This window comes from Triticum urartu, chromosome 6A (assembly GCF_056163025.1).
Source record: "Triticum urartu cultivar PI428250 chromosome 6A, HENAU_Tu73, whole genome shotgun sequence".
Classification (NCBI taxonomy): Eukaryota; Viridiplantae; Streptophyta; class Magnoliopsida; order Poales; family Poaceae; genus Triticum; species Triticum urartu.
This window is the reverse complement of record NC_141878.1, coordinates 119,912,716-119,936,068: the sequence shown is the minus strand read 5'-3', so window position 1 is coordinate 119,936,068 and position 23,353 is coordinate 119,912,716. Positions and strand designations below refer to the sequence as shown.

At 46.2% G+C, this 23,353-nt stretch overlaps 2 long non-coding RNA genes and 7 other non-coding genes across 9 annotated transcripts; 8 read left to right on the top strand and 1 right to left on the bottom strand.

Moving 5' to 3' along the window:
• Window positions 1-7,436: 7,436 nt before the first annotated feature.
• On the top strand, window positions 7,437-12,355 carry LOC125516080 (uncharacterized). The gene is made up of 2 exons (XR_007287229.2): window positions 7,437-8,564; window positions 8,644-12,355. It is a non-coding gene; the product is annotated as an uncharacterized LOC125516080 (long non-coding RNA).
• Window positions 9,306-9,405, top strand: LOC125528311 (small nucleolar RNA Z157/R69/R10). The gene has a single exon (XR_007292364.1). It is a non-coding gene; the product is annotated as a small nucleolar RNA Z157/R69/R10 (small nucleolar RNA).
• Window positions 9,575-9,720, top strand: LOC125528312 (small nucleolar RNA snoR2/U65). Its single transcript, XR_007292365.1, has one exon. It is a non-coding gene; the product is annotated as a small nucleolar RNA snoR2/U65 (small nucleolar RNA).
• Window positions 9,760-9,880, top strand: LOC125528314 (small nucleolar RNA SNORD14). The gene has a single exon (XR_007292367.1). It is a non-coding gene; the product is annotated as a small nucleolar RNA SNORD14 (small nucleolar RNA).
• On the top strand, window positions 10,019-10,139 carry LOC125517680 (small nucleolar RNA SNORD14). Its single transcript, XR_007292366.1, has one exon. It is a non-coding gene; the product is annotated as a small nucleolar RNA SNORD14 (small nucleolar RNA).
• Window positions 10,279-10,399, top strand: LOC125528310 (small nucleolar RNA SNORD14). The gene has a single exon (XR_007287726.1). It is a non-coding gene; the product is annotated as a small nucleolar RNA SNORD14 (small nucleolar RNA).
• Window positions 10,820-10,912, top strand: LOC125528316 (small nucleolar RNA Z43). The gene has a single exon (XR_007292369.1). It is a non-coding gene; the product is annotated as a small nucleolar RNA Z43 (small nucleolar RNA).
• Window positions 11,057-11,137, top strand: LOC125528315 (small nucleolar RNA SNORD34). Its single transcript, XR_007292368.2, has one exon. It is a non-coding gene; the product is annotated as a small nucleolar RNA SNORD34 (small nucleolar RNA).
• Window positions 12,356-14,965: 2,610 nt separating the features above from the next.
• On the bottom strand, window positions 14,966-22,758 carry LOC147964389 (uncharacterized). Its single transcript, XR_015607549.1, has 2 exons — window positions 22,098-22,758; window positions 14,966-20,959 (listed from the first exon to the last, which is right to left on the bottom strand). It is a non-coding gene; the product is annotated as an uncharacterized LOC147964389 (long non-coding RNA).
• Between the last annotated feature and the right edge of the window lie 595 nt (window positions 22,759-23,353).

Here is a 23,353-nt window from a genome sequence, read left to right as displayed (position 1 = left end):
GCAACACAAAGGACAAGATCTTCATTGAGCTCCTCCTTGAGCTTGGTTGCGTCATCTGCACGGTATCATCGGCACCTGCAAACTGGTTTTGGAAGTATCTGTGAGTCACAGGGACTCAGCAATCTCACACCCACGTGATCAAGACTATTTAAGCTTATGGGTAAGGTAAAGGTATGAGGTGGAGCTGCAGCAAGCGACTAGCATATATGGTGGCTAACAAACGCAAATAAGAGCGAGAAGAGAAGGCAAAGCACGGTCGAGAAACTATGATCAAAAGTGATCCTAGAACGACCTACGTCAAGCATAACTCCAACACCGTGTTCACTTCCCGGACTCCGCCGGAAAGAGACCATCACGGTTACACACGCGGTTGATGCATTTTAATTAAGGTCAACTTCAGGTTTTCTACAACCGGATATTAACACATTCCCATCTGCCCATAACCGCGGGCACGGCTTTCGAAAGTTCAAATCCCTGCAGGGGTGTCCCAACTTAGCCCATCACAATCTCTCACGGTCAACGAAGGATATTCCTTCTAGCGGGAAGACCCGATCAGACTCGGAATCCCGGTTACAAGACATTTCGACAATGGTAAAACAAGACCAGCAAAGCCACCCAGATGTGCCGACAAATCCCGATAGGAGCTGCACATTTCTCGTTCTCAGGGCACACCGGATGAGCCAGACGTCGGGTAAGCCAGCCCAGAGTTGCCCCTGGTAGCCTCGGACATCGCTCGATTGGACCAACACTCAGAGGAGCACTGGCCCGGGGGGGTTAAAATAAGATGACCCTTGAGTCTGCAGAACCCAAGGGAAAGAAAAGGCTAGGTGGCGAATGGTAAAACCAATGTTGGGCCTTGCTGGAGGAGTTTTATTCAAGGCGAACTATCAAGGGGTTCCCATTATTACCCAACCGCGTAAGGAACGCAAAATCCGGGAACATAACACCGATATGACGGAAACTAGGGCGGCAAGAGTGGAACAAAACACCAGGCATAAGGCCGAGCCTTCCACCCTTTACCAAGTATATAGATGCATTAATTAGATAAGAGATATTGTGATATCCCAACAAGTAAACGTGTTCCAACAAGGAACAACATCTCCATGTTCCAACAAGGAACATACTTCAATCTTCACCTGCAACTAACAACGCTATAAGAGGGGCTGAGCAAAGCGGTAACATAGCCAAACAACGGTTTGCTAGGACAAGGTGGGTTAGAGGCTTGGTTCAACAATAGGGAAGGCATGATAAGCAAGTGGTGGGTATCGCAACATAGGCATAGCAAAAGAGCGAGCAACTAGCAAGTAAAGATAGAAGTGATTTCGAGGGTATGGTCATCTTGCCTGAAATCCCGCAAGGAAGAAGAACGAGTCCATGAAGAAGACAAACGGACATAGACGAACGGGTCCTCACAAACGCGACGTTACCGGAACTAACCCGAAGAAGCAACACCGGAAAAGAAAGCACACAACATAGTAAACAACCAACACATGAACATGGTATGATATGCGGGATGCGGTATGTGATGCATATGCATGATTTGACAAGGAATGATGAACCTGGCCTCAACTTGGGATTCCAAGAGTGCCACTGGAAAGGTGAGGTGATTTCGGTTGAAATCGATATAAAGATCGCAGGAATCGGATGCACGGTTTGGAAATGGCAAGCAAAATAAATATGGCACCGGTCTGCGATAAGCAGCAAGTAGCCATCTAAATGCAACAAATTAAACATGCTACAGCACCCAAACATGGCAACAAAATACATGGCAGGGATCCGCTCATGATGCTTGACAAAAGATGAACACTGAGCTACGGCCAATTCATCCATTAACAGGTTCAAACAAGCATGGCAAAAGTGTAATTGGTAAACAGGTTTCAGACTTAGTGAAATTAACACAAGCCTGGAATTTCAGATCAGGTAGCACACTTTGGAGCATGAAAACTATATGCTACAGGAACTTAACATGGCAAAGCAAGGCATGGCATGGAGCTACTCAAGGAGCTTAACAAAAGTCCCTTAGTGACCTTGAGCCAAAAGAGATCAGAAAATACAATTGCAAGCATGTGAACATGGCAAAAACATAATCAGATCTCAGACTTAGTGAAAAAGTGGAGCATGCAAATCAGATATCAAGTAGGCATGTTTACGAGCTCGATGCACTCACTACAGAGCAAGGCATGACAATCTAAGCATATACCCATCAAGAATACACATTATACAAGCTAGACATGGTAAGAACAACAACATAGCATGCACGGATCAACAACAACATCCTCGGCAAAATCGCTAACAAGTAGACAATCTGCCCAGATTCACGAAATAGCAAAGGTAGAGCTCGATTGAATCAAGCTAGGGTGCTCCATAAATGCAAACAAATACATGGATGGATAGAGCACCACAATATGAACAAATCATGCTTACTGATCATCCTCAAAAGAGGCACGGATCACTAGGAAACAACATGAACATATGGCATATTGATAAAGACACATCAAGGACTTAGTGGAATTGCTAAGTCCCTGAAATCAGCATTAACGAATGCACCACTTTGTAAGCTTGTGCTAGTCACCACACATATCACAAAAATACATGGATAGCACCTCTGTAAAGATGGCAAAGCATATAACAAAACTCATGTAGAGCTCAGGGGCATATCATGCACACATTAATCATGGCAAAAATGACAAATAGCTATTTGATGCAGCAGATCTGACAATTAACTCAAATAGCACTCTACCAACAGCATTTCGGGCATCAAGATGAACTCAAAGGAAAATGATGCAATGAGATGAAATGATGTGCTCTCTGAGACGAACATTTTGATATGATACATGACCAAAACGGAGCTGCGGATGCAAAGTTACGATGCGATGAAGATGGGCATATGAATCTGGAAATTTCGGGGACTTAGTGAAATTTAAACCTCCGCGAAAAGCCAACGCGGGATGGAGGGATCCGGGACGGAGCGGATCGGGACGCGGCCGCACGTTTGGATCGGGCACCCGGTGGATCTCGTCCACCCCCGACGTGAGCTCACCGGAGCTGGCCGGAGGGACGCCGGAGACGGAGAAGGAGGCGCGGGGGCTCGCCGGAGTTGCCCTGGGCAGCGGATCCGGTGACCCCAAGGCGGCGGAGACGGGCGGTGGCCAGGTCGCGTGGTGGAGGCGGCGGCCGGCGGCGAGCGCAGCGGCGAGCAGCGGCGTCGGGCACGGCCCGACGATGAGGTCCGGCGCGGCCTGGGCACGCAAGAGCGGCGGCGGGCGCCTCCGGGCCCGGGCGGGCCTAACTCGGGCCCCACGGGCCGCGGCGGAGGAGAGAGAGGCGCGGGCGAGGTGGCGGCGTCCGATTGGGTGAGGGCGGTGGCGGCTCCCCATTGGTTGAGGCGACATGGCGGCGGGGCGGCGGGCATGTCCGGCGCGGTGGGGGTTTTGTCCGGGCGCGAGGAGGACGAAGCTAGGGTTAGATCTGCGCGAGAATTTCGGAGGAGACCACATATTTATAGGTGGAGGGAGCTAGGAGAGTCCAAATGAGGTGCGGTTTTTGGCCACGCGATCGTGATCGAATGCTCTAGATGATGGAGGAGGTTTAGGTGGGTTTGGGGCCACTTTGGAGGGGTGCTGGGCTGCAACACACACGAGGCCTTCTCAGTCCCTCGGTTAACCGTTGGAGCATCGAACGAAGTCCAAATGGTACGAAACTTGACAGGCGGTCTACCGATAGTAAACCAAGGCCGCTTGGCAAGTCTCGGTCCAATCCGGAAATGTTTAATCCCCACACCCGAAAGAAAGGTAGAAATGACCACCGGAGGAGATAGGAGCGCCGGAATGCAAAATGGACAACGGGGAAAATGCTCGGGTGCATGAGATGAACATGTATGCAAATGAAATGCACATGATGACATGATATGCAATGCATGACACGCAAGCAAATGACAAGGCAACAACAGCGAATAACTGGAGGACACCTGGCACATTGGTCTCGGGGCGTTACATTCTCGGCATGCAATTGTCTCCAAAATCGCTGGGTCGTCCACTCCAGCAATGACCAGCGCTGAGCTCCCCAGGTAGTTGCCTTGTTGATCCCTGCACATCGCAATGGCTGATCCTCCCCTCCCAGCTCTGACACCGGCGTCAACGTGAATTTTGAACCAACCCGCAGGTGGAGCTTGTGGCCTGACCTGAGCAGGGAGACCGCCTCTTGCTATGGGTTCCTTCTTGTTTTCCAGCACCTCAAGCTCAACTATAAATCTCCTGACAAAATCAGTGGTGGCCTGTGGTGTTTGAAAAATCCCTTCGTGAATTGCCTTCCAACGGGTCGTCCATATTGCCCACAGCGTGACCGTTAGCAGCACAAACTGGTCATGTGAAAGGGATTCCATAAGTGTAAAAAGCCATAGCTTAGCTTTTGGTTTGGTGGTAGCAACAAGAGGTTGGGCAAGGTCATCATCAACCAAAGCCCACACACATCGGGATGATGTACAGTTTAGCAGCGAGTGCCTCCATGAATCTAGCGCTCCACACATCCCACGAGCCGAGCTGTGTGACATGTGTCTATGAGCTCGAACATCTTCTGTTGGGAGGGATTGTCTTGATAAACGCCACAGAAACATTTTCACTTTCCCCAGTACCTTTGTGCTCCATAATATTTTCCATGTTCCTTCTTCTGCTACTATCATTGAAGAGCCTGTTGTGTTTTCCAACCAGGCCTCCCGACGCCTTCTGGTTTCCACTAACATGCGATATGATGACTTGACCGAGAAAACACCGTTCCTTTCAAAGTTCCGGCTCCAGAAGTCATCTGTGTTGCGTGTACATAAAGGAATGCTTAAAATGACCTTAGCATCCGTTGGCATGAAAACCTGGTTGACGCGTTGGACATCCCACGTGGCACTGGTGTTGTCAATCAGCTCGGCCACCCGGCATCCGTACGGGCGCATCATCTCGTCCCTCGGTATCCAAGTATCTGCCCAGATGTTGGTAGTTTCACCATTGCCTATGCGGCGAATGATACCTTGCTTTAGCACGTCTTGGCCTTCAACTATTGCCCGCCAGACCTGACTTGGGTGGCCGCCCAGGTTTGCCTGTAATATATCTGTGTCCGGGAAGTAGACACTTTTCAGCACACGTGCGCTGAGGGTTTCAGGGTTCTGAAGGAGTCTCCATGCTTGGCGTGCCAACATAGATAAGTTGAAAAGCTCGAAATCCTTAAAACCCAGTCCTCCCATACCTTTTGGCTCTGTCATGGACTTCCATGAGACCCAGTGAGGTTTTCTCTTGCCATCCTTAGAGCCCCACCAGAACTTTCTTATGAGCATATTAAGGTGTTCACACAATCCCCTCGGCAACTTGAAGCAAGACATAGAGAAGACCGGAAATGCTTGTGCCACTGCTTTAACTAGCACCTCCTTACCCGTTGTTGATATAGTATTCTCTAGCCAACCTTGCACTTTGCTCCACAAATGATCCTTCAAATATTTGAAAGCCCCATTTTTGGAATTTCCTATGTCAGATGGCATACCCAGATACTTCTCATTGAGTGTTTCATTTGGAACATTGAGAGTGTCTTTGATCACTTCCCGGGTGCTATCAGGGACACCCTTACTAAAATAGATAGAAGATTTCGCAAAGTTAATCTGTTGGCACGAAGCTTCACAGTAATTGTTCAGTACCAGGTTCACCTCTTCAGCACCAGCATTACTCGCCTTACAAAACAGCAGTCTGTCATCAGCAAATAACAAGTGACTTACCTGGGGCGCCGTAGGTGCCACTTGTAACCCACTCAGATTGGATGACTCATTCTTGGAGTTTAAACATGCACGACAGGCCCTCTGCCGCAAGCAAGAACAAATAAGGGCTGATTGGGTCCCCCTTGTCTGATCCCTCTTGATGGTTCAAACTCCTCCAACTTGTTCCCATTGAAAAGCACCGACAACTTAACCGAAGTGACTAAGTTCATCACTATATTTACCCACCTTTCCGTGAAGCCCAGTTTCATCATCACCACCCTCAGATAGGGCCACTCGACCCTGTCATATGCTTTCATCATGTCGAGTTGAGTGCAAAAGACCGGTGCTTCTTTGATTTGTTCCTTTTCATAAAATGGAGACAGTCGTACGCAGTGATAATGTTATCAGTTATCAACCGTCCAGGAACAAAGGCTGACTGCTCTTCAGATATTATATCAGGCAAAATAACTTTCACACGGTTAGCTATCACCTTTGAAGCAATTTTGTAGAGCACATTGCAAAGGCTAATCGGTCTTAACTGAGCTAATAAGGTGGGATTTTTTACCTTTGGTATCAACACCAGGACTGTTCATTAATGCATGCTGCTGATTCTGTACCCTCCACTATCCGTAGTACTGCATTTTTCACTTCGTTACCACAAACCTCCCAGTGACGCTGAAAGAAATGAGTTGGGTATCCATCTGGGCCTGGGGCCTTCGTCGGGAACATATGAAAAAAGCTATTTTCACCTCCTCTCTATATGGAGCATTCAATGCATCATTCATTAAATCAGTAACTTTGCGTGGAATAGTATGCAGGACCGGCCCCATATCCGCTAAACCTTTTGACATGTAAATATTTTTGTAAAACGACGTTGCCATAGTCTCCATCTCCATCACATTATCTGCCAATGTACCATCCGAACGCAATAGTTCTTTGATTTGATTTTTCTTCTTCGCCTACTAGCACGCAAGTGAAAAAAGTAGGTATTTTTATCACCATGGATCAACCAGTCAACACGTGCACGCTGTCTCCAGAGTATTTCCTCTCGGTGAAATAGTTCGACAAGTTGATCTGTAATTTTTGTTTCCTCTCTAGTCGGCCATGATCGTTCTGGAATTGCGCGGAGCATCTGCAATTTTGTCTTTAGTGCACTGATTTCCTGCCGAACGCTGCCAAAATGCACGTGATCCCAGGTTGATAGCTCGCCCGACAGCTCTTGTAATTTTGTCTTGATCTGCTCCATCGATTTGCCTGGCGCCTCTGCCCACTTGTCGGCCACTACCGAGCCCAGCGAGGGATCCCGCTCCCAACATACCTCATATTGAAATGATTTCGGGCCCCTCCTGCATGCATGCATTTCTTGCAGCGTAAGTAATAGGGCTACGTGATCAGAACTTGCCGCCGCTAGGTGCTTGACTTCTGCTGTCGGAAACGCCATCAACCAGTCCGGCGTTGCTACGACTCTGTCCAATCTCACTCTTGTGAATGATCCTCCGGCGACTTTTTTCCTCAAAAGTCCAGCTCTGCACCTTATATCCGATGTCGGTAAGGCTGCAAGTATCCAAAACATCTCGGAACAGATCCATCTGCGCTTGGCTTCTCGCACACACCCCATCATGCTCGTGGCCATGCAACACTTCGTTGAAGTCGCCAACTACAACCCAGGGATGATTGCTGGTATTAGCAATGCCACGCATCATATCCCAGGTTTTATATCTTTCTTGCACTTGTGCTTCTCCATAGACAAAAGTGATCCTAGTTTGCACCAGGACTAGTTCTTTCACAAGTACATCAACGTGATACTCTGAATAACCGAGAATTTCTAACTTTATTGCTTCATTCCAAAAGATACCAAAACCATCACTTCTACCTCTACTGCTTACAACAAAACTCTTTTCAAAACCTAAAGATCCTATCATGCTCTCAACACGTGAGCCCTCTATTTGGATTTCTAAGATGCATATAATAGAGGGGGCATGTTGCCTCAGAGATCTCGAAGCTCTCGAATTCCGTTGGTTAGCCGCTGGGATATTTCACTGTGCTACGCTAATAGGCCGGCCTAGTTGGAGTGGCCTGTGCGTCCGCTTGGCAATTAGCCGCAACGAGCGGAGGCCTTTCGCCGCGAAGAGCACTGAATGTGAATTATCTTTTGAGATCATAGCCCACCTCAACTAGGCCAGGCCCGGTCTGCGTCAGACCCTAAAACACAAGGGCCGTATCGAATTGGTTTTCTTGAGCCCGACGAAGATCGCCCACCCCTATACATTCTCCAGCGCACCACCCGTCCACCCCCAACCCTTCACCAAACCCTCCTCGCAGCGACGCCGCCACGCCCTCCCAGATCTCAGATCCCATCTCCTCTCCTCAGCATCCTCCTCCCCACCCCATCCTTATCGCCGCGCCCCGCGCCTGAGCGCCTCCCGTCAGCCGCCGCGCCCGTTTCCCCAGACCCCGTCGACGCCGCCGACCACCTTCCGCGGCTTCCCCCGTCGAGCCGCGTCTCCTTCTGCTGGCTGGATCTCGTCCGGATGATGTGCGCCGTCCGCCGGTTTTGTCGGGGAGCCCGGCGGCTCTGTGGTGTTCAAGCAGGAACCTCATGCTACCGGCAGCATGCGGCGCTTGCTTGAACATCCCAGAGCCACCGGCGTGCCAAAATTCACGCAGGAGACCAGTCGAGGAGAGATCCGCCAAGCTGGAGTACCTGAACGTCTTCTTCAAGTACTCCACTTTTTTTTTCTTGCGGAGAAAAAGGTGGAATACTTGAAGAAGATTTTCAGGTCGTCCATTAGAAATCTCACCATATTAACCCAAAACCGTGCTGCATCCCGCAGAGGTGAGGCCAGCTATCTTCAATTCTGCACTGTAGGCTGTTATCTATCATCAACGTTTCTTATGTTTTGCTTTGCTGCCAGTTCATTCAAGTTCAAGGCAGGCATGCGCTTTTGGGCAGATCATAGTTTGTTAACGGTGATGTGCTCTAGGTCTAGGTTTGTTGATTTATCTGCCCTGATAATTTTAATCCTTAATCCTGATAGTTATTCAGTAGGGATGAAAGCATGGCAAAACTATGGATAATATCTAACATTTTTGTGTTTTCAAGTACGGTTACTCGTGTGTAGAGAAGTTCAGCACAACCATGCTCCTAAAGCTGGTTAAGAATTATGCATTAAAATAGGTATGTAAAAATGAAAATATGATTCCAATTGGAATGCTAGGTTTGAAGATTTCATATGGAGGTTGGTAGCATAACTCTTTAAGTATCAAGTGTCATTCATTTGAAGCTGTTTTTGCCATGGTAATATTATCTCAATCACACTGACAACTGGACTTCTTGTTATCCTTGCCTCTTTGAGATCTGCCTCTCGTGAATGACAACTATGCTTTTTTTTGCACAATGTAGCGTACAGTTTTCCTGTTCTTCTTTTGCAGAACACTATTGTGCAGTTGGGTATTTGTGCTTATGCCAGTACTGTGTTCTAGATTCTCCCTTGCTGATTGGTTTGTTCTCTATTTATTTTTTTGATATCCGTTTCTCAATTTTTACATCTTTTCTGTTTGCATCATCAGCTAGTTAGGGAGTTGAGTGTTGATGACATTTATGTGGACTAGAGTTTCTGATACTGCCTCTTCAGCAGTACTTTTGAAGACAAACCCTTGGCCGTCTGACCTCCCCCCTCCCTCTAACTGGTGCATTTATATCTTTGGATTAGTTCACGTTTTCATTTGTTCATTGCCAATTTCTCAGGATGATTTACCAACTCCTTGAGATGATTTGTGTTTCTTATGGTATGATTGCTTGGACTTTAGGTTGTTGTGTTGTGACTGCTTGGGTGTTTTTCATTGGGCGTGTTGCCATGTCTCTGGTAGCTACAGCTTTGACCAGAGATGCTACTTTGTGCCAACAGAGAGATCTTGGATGTTTCACGTTTGATAGTTACCTGTGGACGTGATTTAGTCGGAACACAGAGCTGTTTTGTTTCATTAAAAAAAACCTATTTCTAAGCTTATTTTAAATTGGAGTAAATCAATGGTGATGATGATAAAACATAGGCTTGTTTCTCAAAACATTCGCAGTTGCCGCCTAAGAGCTTTCGCCCTGCCAGGCTTGAGAGCTAATGCTGCTAATTCCTTCCTTGGATGTCTGAGCCATGTTGATTTTACTCATTTGAATCTTTTTTTTCTCTGCTTTATCTTCTTGATTTAACAGGATATTTTGTTGTTATACTTGCTTTTCCTACTTAACAATAATATATTTTTGCTGTACTTCTTTTAATTGGGTGAAATCAGTGGCGATGATGATAAAACTTTGGCATGTTTCTCAAAACATTCGCAGTTGCCGCCTAAGAGCTTTCGCCCTGCCAGGCTTGAGAGCTAATGCTGCTAATTCCTTCCTTGGATGTCTGAGCCATGTTGATTTTACTCATCTGAATCTTTTTTTCTCTCTGCTTTATCTTCTTGATTTAACATGATATTTTGTTGTTATACTTGCTTTGCATACTTAACAATAATATACTTTTGCTTTACTTCTTTTAATTGGGTGAAATCAGTGGCGATGATGATAAAACTTTGGCTTGTTTCTCAAAACATTCGCAGTTGCCGCCTAAGAGCTTTCGCCCTGCCAGGCTTGAGAGCTAATGCTGCTAATTCCTTCCTTGGATGTCTGAGCCATGTTGATATTACCCATTTGAATCTTTTTTTCTCTCTGCTTTATCTTCTTGATTTAACATGATATTTTGTTGTTATACTTGCTTTGCATACTTAACAATAATATGTTTTTGCTGTACTTCTTTTAATTGGGTGAAATCAGTGGCGATGACTCCTTCCTTGGATGTCTGAGCCATGTTAATTTACCTTATTTAATGTTCTTTTTTGGTGTCTGACTTAATGATGTTGGTTTTAATCTGATATATTTGTACCAGGCCTGTTTGGAATGTAGGATTCTGAAACGTAGAAACTTATGATAAAACTAAATCTTGTTTCTCAAAACATTCGCAGCTGCTCCCTAACTCATGGGTGTTAACATGGTTTGTGTTGCATCCTTTAGTATCTTCACTGAAGAGAAACATTAATTCGGTTGGTTTTTCGCTGGGATGGTGAAGATTGATATTTGGTCTCCGTTGTAATTGGCATTTTTTTGCCTTGCCGACCATACTGCTATATCACCACCCATATTCTGAGTCCTCCAGATGCATGTTTTCCTTTCTTGGTTTTGATTCATATCTATTTTGTTTGATGTTTTTCTGATGATTATAGAAATAGAATTGTCTCATTTCATATCTGTGTTTAAGACCAATGATCTATATTTTATGCTGTTTTTAAATTGTTCTTACCTATGATGAGTTGCGAACTGTATTGCCTACATTGTTTGAACAATCTGTGAGAACGTATGCAACGTCTGAGGATGAACAAGAAAAAGAAAAAAAATGTTCCAAATGGATTATGATTGCTATTTGGACGGTCTTTTGCTCTTAGCTGACGGCAATTACAACAACTACTTTTATACTACTCAATTAGTTTCTCCAAAATTATTGATTCAATGGATATATGGGCCCCACAAATTTGCCATTGTAGTGGTATTCTTGCGTAACCTTCTCCCGGTTCATGTGATGCCATGTCTCTTTGACTTTGAACCAATGGCTGATCTGCATACCAAACTTTCTGAATTTGATTCTGGGATGCATGTATTTCTTCCACTTCTGGTCTAAATCTTGTAAGATCCGTAATTTTCCTTTTGTGTTTGTTTTACAATGGTGTTTTACCAAGTGTGGAACATTCAAACATGTGTGTAAGAAAAATGATCACAATTTTTTGATTATCTTTGCTATTATTTTGGGTTTTACTGTTCATCTGGGAGGAGAAACATCGTGCCACTCAAGTATACTTTTTCATGAAATGTTTTCTGCCGGACAACCGTACGTTGTTGTATCGACACAGATATTTCTCTTTCGAACGACACAATTATGAGTACCTTTTCTTAAAAGGAGCCGGTTTTGCATCGTCCACTCCTCCATTTGATTGGCCCAACCCCACTGTTTTCTCTTTATAATCATCTTCCTCCTGCATGCTGGAACCAACCGACGAAGAGCTGAATTCTAAGTAGTTGTGCTACAATTCTGATGGCGGCACCGGCGCACCGTGAGAGTCGGCAAGCGGTCAGTTGGGCGGAGCACGTGATAGTGCTACTATTGCAACATCAATATGGATGGGGGCGCCGCTCTTTTAACTTATTCTCCCGTGCGTGGTTGACGAAGGAGAAGGTCCTGTTGATGCTATTGTCCAATCTGCATGCTGTGATCCAGATTGAGCTGCTTGGCTTTGGTTTGCTGGGATCTCACCGCTGAAAGTTCTTATCAATGACTAAGCTGAGAGCATGTGGATAGATTTGTTGAGGATCATGCCCCTAAGATTATTTCAGCGGAGTTTCTGCAACATATTCAGTGGGCGTTGGATAGACTTATGTGTGCGTATAGTTCGAACGGCTCTGGCCGATCGGCCAAAAGATTGGGATGGTCATAGCTCGTTTCCAAAATTCATTTTTCTACAGTTTGGAAACATTCAAAATGTACTCATTAATAGTATGTTTCATTTGTTTTTCTAAATGGATACATAAATTTTGCTAGGATATTTTTTCTACAGCCAAATTGAAAACAATTTTTTCCCACATTCGTGGTTTCCATGGATTTTTGTACTATAGAAGCATCTTTGTCTATGGATGTGGATGAATATGAATTTTTAGAACAGGGAGATTTGCTAGGTGCAAAGCTGATTTCCAAAGGTGTTATCTTTGTTAGGATTAATTAATGATTGTTAATTATGGAATAATCCCTGCTTTCACTAACCGCAGGCAGTTGCATCTGCCGTGTCGGTTCCCTGCCTACCTGAACAGACGCCTTCCTAGTGGTGTCTCTTCCCTTTGTATAAATAGCAGATCTTATCTAATAAAGGATACATAGTTTACATTACTTCTCTCGTTCTACTCTAACATGTTATCAGCAGCGAGTCGAACGAGAGAAGTAATGAACAGCATCCGACCCTAGCGGTTGTAGAGGCCGATGGCGGTGCGCCGCTCCTGACGCTGTTGACGATGGCGCACATCCCGGCCACACATCAAGTGCAAGTTCACGATGACACGCTCGCCTTCGTGTCCGCGCTGACCGGAGCCTCCGCCTTCTGCCTCCGCGTCGACTTGCTGGGGATTTCTTTCCTTTTCTCTCTCCTTATCTTTTCTATTGACTGGACTTTCTCGCTTGCGTGGCCATGTGCATGCGGTGGAAATTTAGGCAACCGGCAGGCGTTGCTTTATTTGCTACTCCATGAGTACCCTCTGATTGAGCACAGTAGCAGATTATTAGTGTTCCAACACATTCCTACCAAGTGATTTCAATCCTGTTAAAATCAGTACATATATTTTTGTACTGTTTTCTGTTGAGTACCGAGGTATTTCAGATTTTAAATTGATGTAATATATTTCCATGTTTATCACGTGTTGAGATTAATTATGTTCATTCGCAATTGAGATTTTTCATCTCTTGCAAAGATAATTTCAGTACCTCTACGTTACTGGTTTGTGATTGAGAATTTTCTTTTCTCACAAAACAATCTCATTACGATTGAGATTAATTTTCTCTTGCAAAATATTAATTCACTTTGCTGAATTATCTTGCAACTTGATACAAGATCATCTCATTTAATTTAAGGTCTATACAATTCAAGTTTTTCACTTGAACCTGAATTTGCAACATCATTACTATTCATTACAATAGTAGTGTATTTCTGTTGATTACGATGTATTCCGGAATGTATATATCTCCATGTTAGCTACATGTCGAGATTAATATGTCTATTTGCAATTGAGATTTTTAATTTCTTGCAAATAAGAATGCAAAATTCAAGGTGATTTCTTCAAATTGATGTATTGAGATCACAAGGTAGTCATATAGATCTACTGCCTTTTGCAGATTATTAATGACTACTGTTAAAGCCTATATTTTGTCATTTTGACATTATAATTGCTTTACAAAGTGCTCTCCCACACATTTTGCTAAGTCATGACATAAGGCATTACGAGTGAGTATCTACTGATTTCATGAGATTATACTCTCTAGTGCTGCGAGATCTACTCCATTTTGAAGATTATCTTCAAGGTGTCATATTTAGCAATTTGAAATTCACACTAATGGTTTCAAGATAACTTCTTGAAATACCCACTGATTTTGCTAAGTTCATTACAACATCAACCATGATGGTCTTTAATTTACTGGTTGTAAATTAATTATCTCTGGTTTACCCATAGAGGTAACATATGGCTATAGAGTTTGAGGCATTCGCCCTCAATGGCCACCACTGCCCTATCTGGACCATGGACATCATGATCGCTCTTGTGTCTCATGAGATAATGTGTGCAATCCTGATTTCACCTCTGGTCAGGATCACACAGCTAACAGAAAATGATGTCTTATAAATCATAAGGCATTAGATTCAGATCTCAGCATCTGGTTATTCTGTATCAGCAATTCCTGGGATACAATGAACCTCAAGGGAGAAGGTTTGAATATTACTTCAACCTTCAATCCGACATCACCGGCTGTGACGGGGCCCTATGAGCACGGAGAATGTGATGGTTGAATATGCCTCAACCGACATGTTTGGAGATTATGAATAGTCTTTCAATCTCCTGAGTGGTCAATATAATTAATGTCCATTTACGATGTTGTAACAACAACACAAGTATTGTTGTCATCGTCATATATTGTATATCACAATATATTGTATCAGCACTTTGGTACAAATACATTTGTCTATATATCTGACAGTGATTTTCATATTGAGAATCTTCATGTTTATATATAGATTTCTACGGGAGTCAATCCAATGAAAAATGATATGTGCCTTGTGGACATATGCATCATAAACTCTATACTCAGGGAAGTCCAATGTTTCCACTCTCATTGAGAGAAATGAGATATTTTAAAATCGCTAGACGCGATGAGGTATTTGTTGGCTCAACTCGAGTCATATTTACTATCCCTGTGGGTACTCGAGTAACGCAGGGATGCTTCATTGCTTCCCAAGTTTAACTCGTACCCTACTAAGCTATAGAGATATTCGTCAAAATGGTTTCCATAGTGAAACTTATGATGACAAGAAAGAGAAATACTGTGACGCCCCCGATTCAATCGTACACTAATCATACATGCAAACGTGTACGATCAAGATCAGGGACTCATGGGAAGATATCACAACACAACTCTACAAACAAAATAAGTCATACAAGCATCATATTACAAGCCAGGGGCCTCGAGGGCTCGAATACAAGAGCTCGATCATAGACGAGTCAGCGGAAGCAACAATATATGAGTACAGACATAGGTTAAACAAGTTTGCCTTAAGAAGGCTAGCACAAACTGGGATACATATCGAAAGAGGTGCAGGCCTCCTGCCTGAGATCCTCCTAAACTACTCCTGGTCGTTGTCAGCGGGCTGCACGTAGTAGTAGGCACCTCCCGAGTAGTAGTAGTCGTCGTCGACGGTGGCGTCTGGCTCCTGGGCTCCAACGTCTTGTAACGCCCCGTGACCGATGTGCCAGGTGTCGTCCAGTTATTCGCTGTTGTTGCGTTGTCATTGCTTGCGTGTCATGCATTGCATATCATGTCATCATGCGCATTTTATTTGCATACATGTTCGTCTCATGCATTCGAGCATTTTTCCCGTTGTCCGTTTTGCAATCCGGCACTCCGTTCTCCTCCGGTGGTCATTTCTACCTTCTTCTCGTGTGTGGGGATTAAACATTTCCGGATTGGACCGAGATTTGCCATGCGGCTTTGGTTTACTACCGGTAGACCGCCTGTCAAGTTTCGTACCATTTGGACTTCGTTTGATACTCCAACGGTTAACCGAGGGACCGAGAAGGCCTCGTGTGTGTTGCAGCCCAACACCCTTCCAAAGTGGCCCAAAACCCACCAAAACCCTCTCCATTATCTAGAGCGTTCGATCACGATCGCGTGGCCGCAAATCGCACCTCATTTAGACTCTCTTAACTCCCTCTACCTATAAATATGTGATCCCCTCCCAAAAATCGCGGATGAACCCTAAATCCACTCCTCCCCGCGCCACCGGACATGTTCGCCCGGTGGCCGGACGCGTCCACCCAGCCGCCACGTCGCCCGGCCAATCGCCGGCTGCCACGTCAGCCAGCCGCCCCTCTCCTCCAACCACGCGCCTCCACCTCAGCGGCATCCTCCCTCTCTCTCCTCCGCGCCCGCCGCCGGCCCACGGGGCCCGCAGCCGGCCCGCGCGGCACGCGCGTCGCCCGCCGCCGCCCGCGCGCCCGGCCGCCTCCGAACGTCGCCTCCCCGCCTCTTCGCCAGGTCGCCGTCGCGCGCTCCGGCGACCACCACCCTGCACCACGCCACTCCACCACGCCGGCGCTGCGCCTCCTCGTCGGCGCCACATCGCCCGCACCGTGCCGGCCTCTTCTTCCGGTGGCTCCGGCGAGCCCAACTCCGGCCGTCCCCCGCATCAAGTCCGGCCACCGCCGCCCCTGCCTTCTCCGGCGCGGATCCGGTGAGATCCGCCGCCGCCTCGGTTCACGCGCTGCCAAACCCTAGATCTGGAGGTGGTAATTTCACTAAGTCCCCGAAATTCCCAGATCCATATGCCCTTGTTTATCGTGCCGTAACTTTTCATCCGTAACTTCGATTTGGGCATATAGCATATCAAAATGTTCGTCTCAGAGAGTACATCATTTCATTCCATTGCATCATTTTCATTTGAGTTCATCTTGATGCCCGAAATGCTGTTAGAAGAGTGCTACTTGAGATAATTGTCAGATCTGCTACTCCATTTAGATATTTGTCATTTTTGCCATAATTAATGTGTGCATGATATGCCCATGAGCTCTACATATGTTTTGTTAAGGGTTTTGCCATCTTTCCAGAGGTGCAACCCATGTATTTTCGTGATGTGTGTGGTGACTAGCACAAGCTTGCAAAGTGAGGCACTTGTTAATGCTGATTTCAGGGACTTAGCATTTCCACCAAGTCCTTGAGCTGTTTATCTCATTTGGCCATATGTTCATGTTGTTTCCTAGTAATCCGTGCCTCTTTTGAGGATGATCAGTAAGGATGTTTTGTTAATCTTGTAGTGCTCTATCCATCCATGTCTTTGTTTGCAATTATGGAGCACCCTAGCTTGAGTCAATCGAGCTCTACTTTTGCTATTTCGTGAATCTGGGCAGATTGTCTACTTGTTAGCGATTTTGCCGAGGATGTTGTAGTTGATCCGTGCATGCCATGTTATTGTTCTTGCCATGTCTAGCTTGCATAATGTGTATTCTTGATGGGTGTATGCTTAGATTGTCATGCCTTGCTCTGTAGTGAGTGCATCGAGCTCGTTAACATGCCTACTTGATATCTGTTTCAGCATGCTCCAGTTTTCACTAAGTCTGAGAACTGATTATGTTTTTGCCATGTTCACATGCTTGCAATTGTGTTTTCTGATCCCTTTTGGCTCAAGGTCACTAAGGGACTTTTGTTAAGCTCTTTGAGTAGCTCCATGCCATGCTTTACTTTGCCATGTTCAGGTCCTGTAGCATATAGTTTTCATGCTCCGAAGTGTGCTACCTGATCTGAAATTCCAGACAAGTGTTAATTTCACTAAGTCTAAGATCTGTTTACCATATGCATTTTTGCCATGCTTGTTTGAACCTGTTAATGAATGAATTGGCCGTAACTCAGTGTTCATATTTTGTTAAGCATCTTGAATGCATCCCTGCCATGTATTTTGTTGCCATGTTTGAGTGTTGTAGCATGTTTAACTTGTTGCATTTAGATGGCTACTTGCTGTATATCGCAGACCGGTGCCATATTTGAATTGCTTGCCATTTCCAAACTGTAACTCCGATTCCGGCGTTCTTTATATCGTTTTCAAGCGATTTCATCTCATCTTTCCAGTGGCACACTTAGATTTCCAAGTTGAGGCCAGGTTCATGCTTTCCTTGTCAAATCTTGCATATGCATCGCATACCGCATCCCGCATATCATACCATGTTCATGTGTTGGTTGTTTACTATGTTGTGTGCTTCTTTTCCGGTGTTTGCTTCTTCGGGTTGGTTCCGGTAACGTCGCGTTTGTGAGGACCCGTTCGTCTACGTTCGTTTGTCTTCTTCATGGACTCGTTCTTCTTCCTTGCGGGATTTCAGGCAAGATGATCATACCCTCGAAATCACTTCTATCTTTGCTTGCTAGATGCTCGCTCTTTTGCTATGCCTATGCTGCGATACCTACCACTTGCTTATCATGCCACCCATATTGTTGAACCAAGCCTCTAACCCACCCTGTCCTAGCAAACCGTTGTTTGGCTATGTTACCGCTTTGCTCAGCCCCTCTTATAGTGTTGTTAGTTGCAGGTGAAGATTGAAGTATGTTCCTTGTTGGAACATGGAGTTGTTGTTCCTTGTTGGAACTTGTTTACTTGTTGGGATATCATCATATATCTTATTTAATTAATGCATCTATATACTTGGTAAAGGGTGGAAGGCTCGGCCTAATGCCTGGTGTTTTGTTCCACTCTTACCGCCCTAGTTTCCGTCATATCGGTGTTATGTTCCCGGATTTAGCGTTCCTTACGCGGTTGGGTTATAATGGGAACCCCTTGACAGTTCGCTTTGAATAAAACTCCTCCAGCAAGGCCCAACATTGGTTTTACCATTTGCCACCTAGCCTCTTTTTCCCTTGGGTTAGGCCAGCCCAAGGGTCATCTTTATCTTAAACCCTCGGGCCAGTGCTTCTCTGAGTGTTGGTCCAACCCAGAGCACCGTGCAGGGCCATCCCTTGGCAACTTGGGTTACGTCGGCTCCTCTACGCTTAGCTTATCCGGTGTGCCCTGAGAACGAGATATGTGCAGCTCCTATCGGGATTTGTCGGCACAGCGGGTGGTCTTGCTGGACTTGTTTTACCATTGTCGAGGATGTCTTGAAGAACCGGGATACCGAGTCTGATCGGAACGTCTTGGGAGGAGGTCTATTCCTTCGTTGACCGTGAGAGCTTGTCATGGGCTAAGTTGGGACACCCCTGCAGGGATTTGAACTTTCGAAAGCCGTGCCCGCGGTTATGGGCAGATGGGAATTTGTTAATGTCCGGTTGTAGATAACTTGAACCTTAACTTAATTAAAATGAATCAACAGCGTGTGTTACCGTGATGGTCTCTTTTCGGCGGAGTCCGGGAAGTGAACACGGTGTTGGAGTTATGCTTGACGTAGGTTGTTTTAGGATCACTTCTTGATCATACTTTTACCGACCGTGCTTTGCCTTCTCTTCTCTCTCTCATTTGCGTATGTTAGCCACCATATATGCTAGTCGCTTGCTGCAGCTCCATCTCATACCTTTTACCTTACCCATAAGCTTAAATAGTCTTGATCGCGAGGGTTTGAGATTGCTGAGTCCCCGTGGCTCACAGATACTTCCAAACCAGCTTGCAGGTGCCGATGAGTCCGTGCAGATGACGCAACCAAGCTCAGGAGGAGCTCAATGAAGATCTTGTCCTTTGTGTTGTTTCGTTCTAGTTGATTAGTAGTGGAGCCCAGTTGGGATCGATCGGGGACCTTGTCGCATTTGGGGTTCTTCTTTTATTTTGGTTCCGTAGTCGGACCCTGATTGTATTTGGATGATGTAATGCTTTATTTATGTATTTGTGTAAAGTGGCGATTGTAAGCCAACTATGTATCTCTTTCCCTTATGTATTACATGGGTTGTGTGAAGATTACCTCACTTGCGACATTGCTTTCAATGCGGTTATGCCTCTAAGTCGTGCTTCGACACGTGGGAGATATAGCCGCATCGAGGGCGTTACACGTCTGGTCGCAGCAATCGAGTATAGAAAGGGAAAAAAGAGGGAGCAAGGCAACCGTGAGTACTCATCCAAAGTACTCGCAAGCAAGGAGCTACACTATATATGTATGCATTGGTATCAAATGGAATAAGGGTATCATATGTGGACTGAACTGCAGAATGCCGGAATAAGAGGGGGATAGCTAGTCCTTTCGAAGACTACGCTTCTGGTAACCTCCATCTTGCAGCAGGAGAAGAGAGTAGATGGTAAGTTCACCAAGTAGCATCGTGTAGCATAATCCTAACCGATGATCCTCCCCTCGTCGCCCTGTAAAAGAGCGATCACCGGTTGTATCTGGCACTTGGAAGGGTGTGTTTTATTAAGTATCCGGTTCTAGTTGTCATAAGGTCAAGGTACAACTCCAAGTCGTCCTGTTACCGAAGATCACGGCTATTCGAATAGATTAACTTCCCTGCAGGGGTGCACTACATAACCCAACACGCTCGATCCCATTTGGCCGGACACACTTTTCTGGGTCATGCCCGGCCTCGGAAGATCAACACGTCGCAACCCTACCTAGGCACAACAGAGAGGTCAGCACGCCGGTCTAAATCCTATGGCGCAGGGGTCTGGGCCCATCGCCCATTGCACACCTGCATGTTGCGTACGCGGCCGGTGAGCAGACCTAGCCCCCCTTATACAAGAGTAGGAGTTCCAGTCCAACCCGGCGCGCGCCGCTCAGTCACTGACGTCACGAAGGCTTCGGCTGATACCACGACGTCGAGTGCCCATAACTGTCCCCGCGTAGATGGTTAGTGCGTGTAGGCCAGTAGCCAGACTCAGATCAAATACCAAGATCTCGTTAAGCGTGTTATTTTGAAATAACCGCGAATGCCGACCAGGGCCAGGCCCACCTCTCTCCTAGGTGGTCTCAACCTGCCCTGTCGCTTCGCCACAAAGATCCACATAGAGGGCCGTCGGGAAAGTATGTCCTTCCAGCCCCCAATTCGTGAATCAACCGCGGGTACTCCTTGAGCCAACCCGACTTTAGTCATCACATGTATCATGTATAAAATATATAGTATATACCCGTGATCACCTCGCGAGTGATCACGGCCCGATAGTATAGCATGGCAGACGGACAAGAATGTATGGCCACTGATGATAAACTAGCATCCTATACTAAGCATTAGGATTGCAGGTAAAAGTAACAACAGTAGTAGCAAGGACAGGCTATGCATCAGGATAGGATTAACGGAAAGCAGTAACATGCTATACTACTCTAATGCAAGCAGTACAGAGAAGAGTAGGCGATATCTGGTGATCAAGGGGGGCTTGCCTGGAGAGAGGGGTTGTCAACACCGTAGTCGTACTGGGTAGCAGCGGCGTCGGTCTTGGTGTCTAGCGAGAGAAGAGGGGGAAGAAACAATAAATATAATGCAAACAGATGAATAACGATGCATGACAAGAGAAGTAGCGGTGCTAGGGGTGCCCTAACGAGGTATGAGGTGGTATCGATGAAGGAGGAAAACATCCGGGAAAATATCCCCGGTGTTTCGCGTTTTCGGACAGATGAACCGGAGGGGGAAAGTCGCGTGTTCGCTATGCTAGGGATGCGTGGCGGACGAACGGACTGCGTATTCAGATTTGTCTCGTCGGTCTGAGCAACTTTCATATACAAAGTTTTTTCATCCGAGTTACAGTTATTTTACTATGATTTTCTGAAGTTTTAATAGTAGTTTGGAATTCTTATAATTCGGAAATAAAACAATAATTTGTTTTGTCACCTAGTGCTATTCTAGCCATAGTTTATCATTGGTGGGGCCAGGGTCAAAGTCAACAGTTGACTAGTCAACATATAAACGGTGTAGGGGCCACATGTCATTGACTTAGACTTTTTTATAAAAAAAATTAACTAACAGTGGGTCCACATGTCATCTACCATTGGACTAATTAACTAGTACTACTAACTACACAAACAAACTAAACTAGTCCCTAAACTAGTTTTTGGCCGGCCACACACACTCACGCACACACACGCTGCACGCACACAACACACACACGCTGCACGCACACACTCGGCCATGGCCTTTAGCAGCAACTAGCAGCGGCTGGAGTAGAGCAGCGCAGTAGTTGCACTAAGCAACAGCAGCGTCGAAGCAGAGCAGCGCAGTAGCAGGCACGCACAACAGCGGCTACCGGCAGCAGCAAGCAGCGGTCAAGGAGCAAGCAGTGGCGGAAGTAGCAGCGAAGAAACAACGGCGCAAGGAGCAGCTCAGCAGCACGGGAGCTCAGGCGACGACGCGGTCAGGGGCGGCCGAGCGCACGCGGGTGCCAGCGGCAGCGGGCGAGCCGAGCGCGGCCAGCGTGGGCGGCCAGGGGCATGGTGCAGGGGAGCGCCCGGGGCAAGGGGAGTGCGGCCATGGGAGGGGCCGGCCGCGGCAAGCAGCTGCGGGCGCGGAGGTCCGGCCATGGCGTACAGGGTAGTTACGGCTATCAATTGAAGAAGGGAAAGGAGAGAGATAGCGCGTCTGCTCACAGGGAAGTCACGCGGACGGCTCGTGGGCGTCGTGGTGGACGGACGGTGGCGGATCGAGCGGCGGAGCTCCGGCGGCCGTGGCGAGGAAGACGGTCGTGGGCGTAGTCGTTCGGGAGTCCCGGCTTGATCTGGTGGTTGAAGACGACGAAGCAGTCGACGGCGGAGCCTAAGGACACGACGGCTGGGCGCGGGGTTGTCTGTGGCCACGGGATCTATAGCGGCACGACCATGACGCCTCGGGTGGTTGCTCTGGGCGGAAGAAACTGTGCGGGGGAGGAAGAGAGGGAGGACTAGGGTTCGTCCAGGGGGTCAAGGGGGTCTTGTAGGTGGGCAAGGCGGCTCGGATGCCGACGTGTGGCCGGCGGCCATGGAGATGGCGCCACGGCCTCCCCTGCCTCCACTAGCAGCAGAAGGAGAGGGATAGCGCGTCTGCTAACACTAGTGTGGTAGGATATGTTTTATTTTTTTATTTTTAATTTAACTTTCATACTTTGCATTTTATTTGAGCTACTAAAGAGTTTTATTTAATACAAAACTTGGCACAAAAGTAAAGCGCAATATTCCGGGTTGCTACAAAAAGTTTCAAAGGATTAGGGAGTGTTCAACTTTTTTTAGAAATTGAAAAGGTCAAATAATTAGCTATTGGACCAGTGTTATAATTTTCAGGGGTATTTTAAACATCTCCATAATGTTTGTTTAATGCATGACAATTATGTAATGAAAGTTTTCAACCTAAGGAACATTTTTAAATTACTATTTTATAAAAAATATTATATGACTTGGCATTTGAATCTGGATTTGAATCAAAGTGAGGATTAGCAAAATGATGATGATTTCATGGCGTCATTAGGCATGGGATTACTGTAGCAAGATTCTCGGGGTGTTACAAATCTCATCCACTACAAGAAATCTCGTCCCGAGATTTTAAGAGGTGGAGTAAGGGGAAAGATCTGGTTACTTAATCCTAACGATTCTTCTCGGTCTTAGTTGCTCTTCTCGAAGAGGTCGATCCATTACATTGATGTCTTCATTTCTCTGCTTCAGGTCATCATGATGAAGTTGTCGTCCTTCCTTTAGGATCTTCACCGTACTTATGAAAGGGTAGGAAGGGAAAAAACTCTATAGGGACGAATTCTAACAAGATCGAGCATCTGACGGTTAACTCCGGGGAAGAAGCATAAGTACCTCTCGAATTGAAACTTAAGAAGATATCGAGAGCAAGGTAAGAAGGTAGCATGAGAAGTTTCAAACGGATA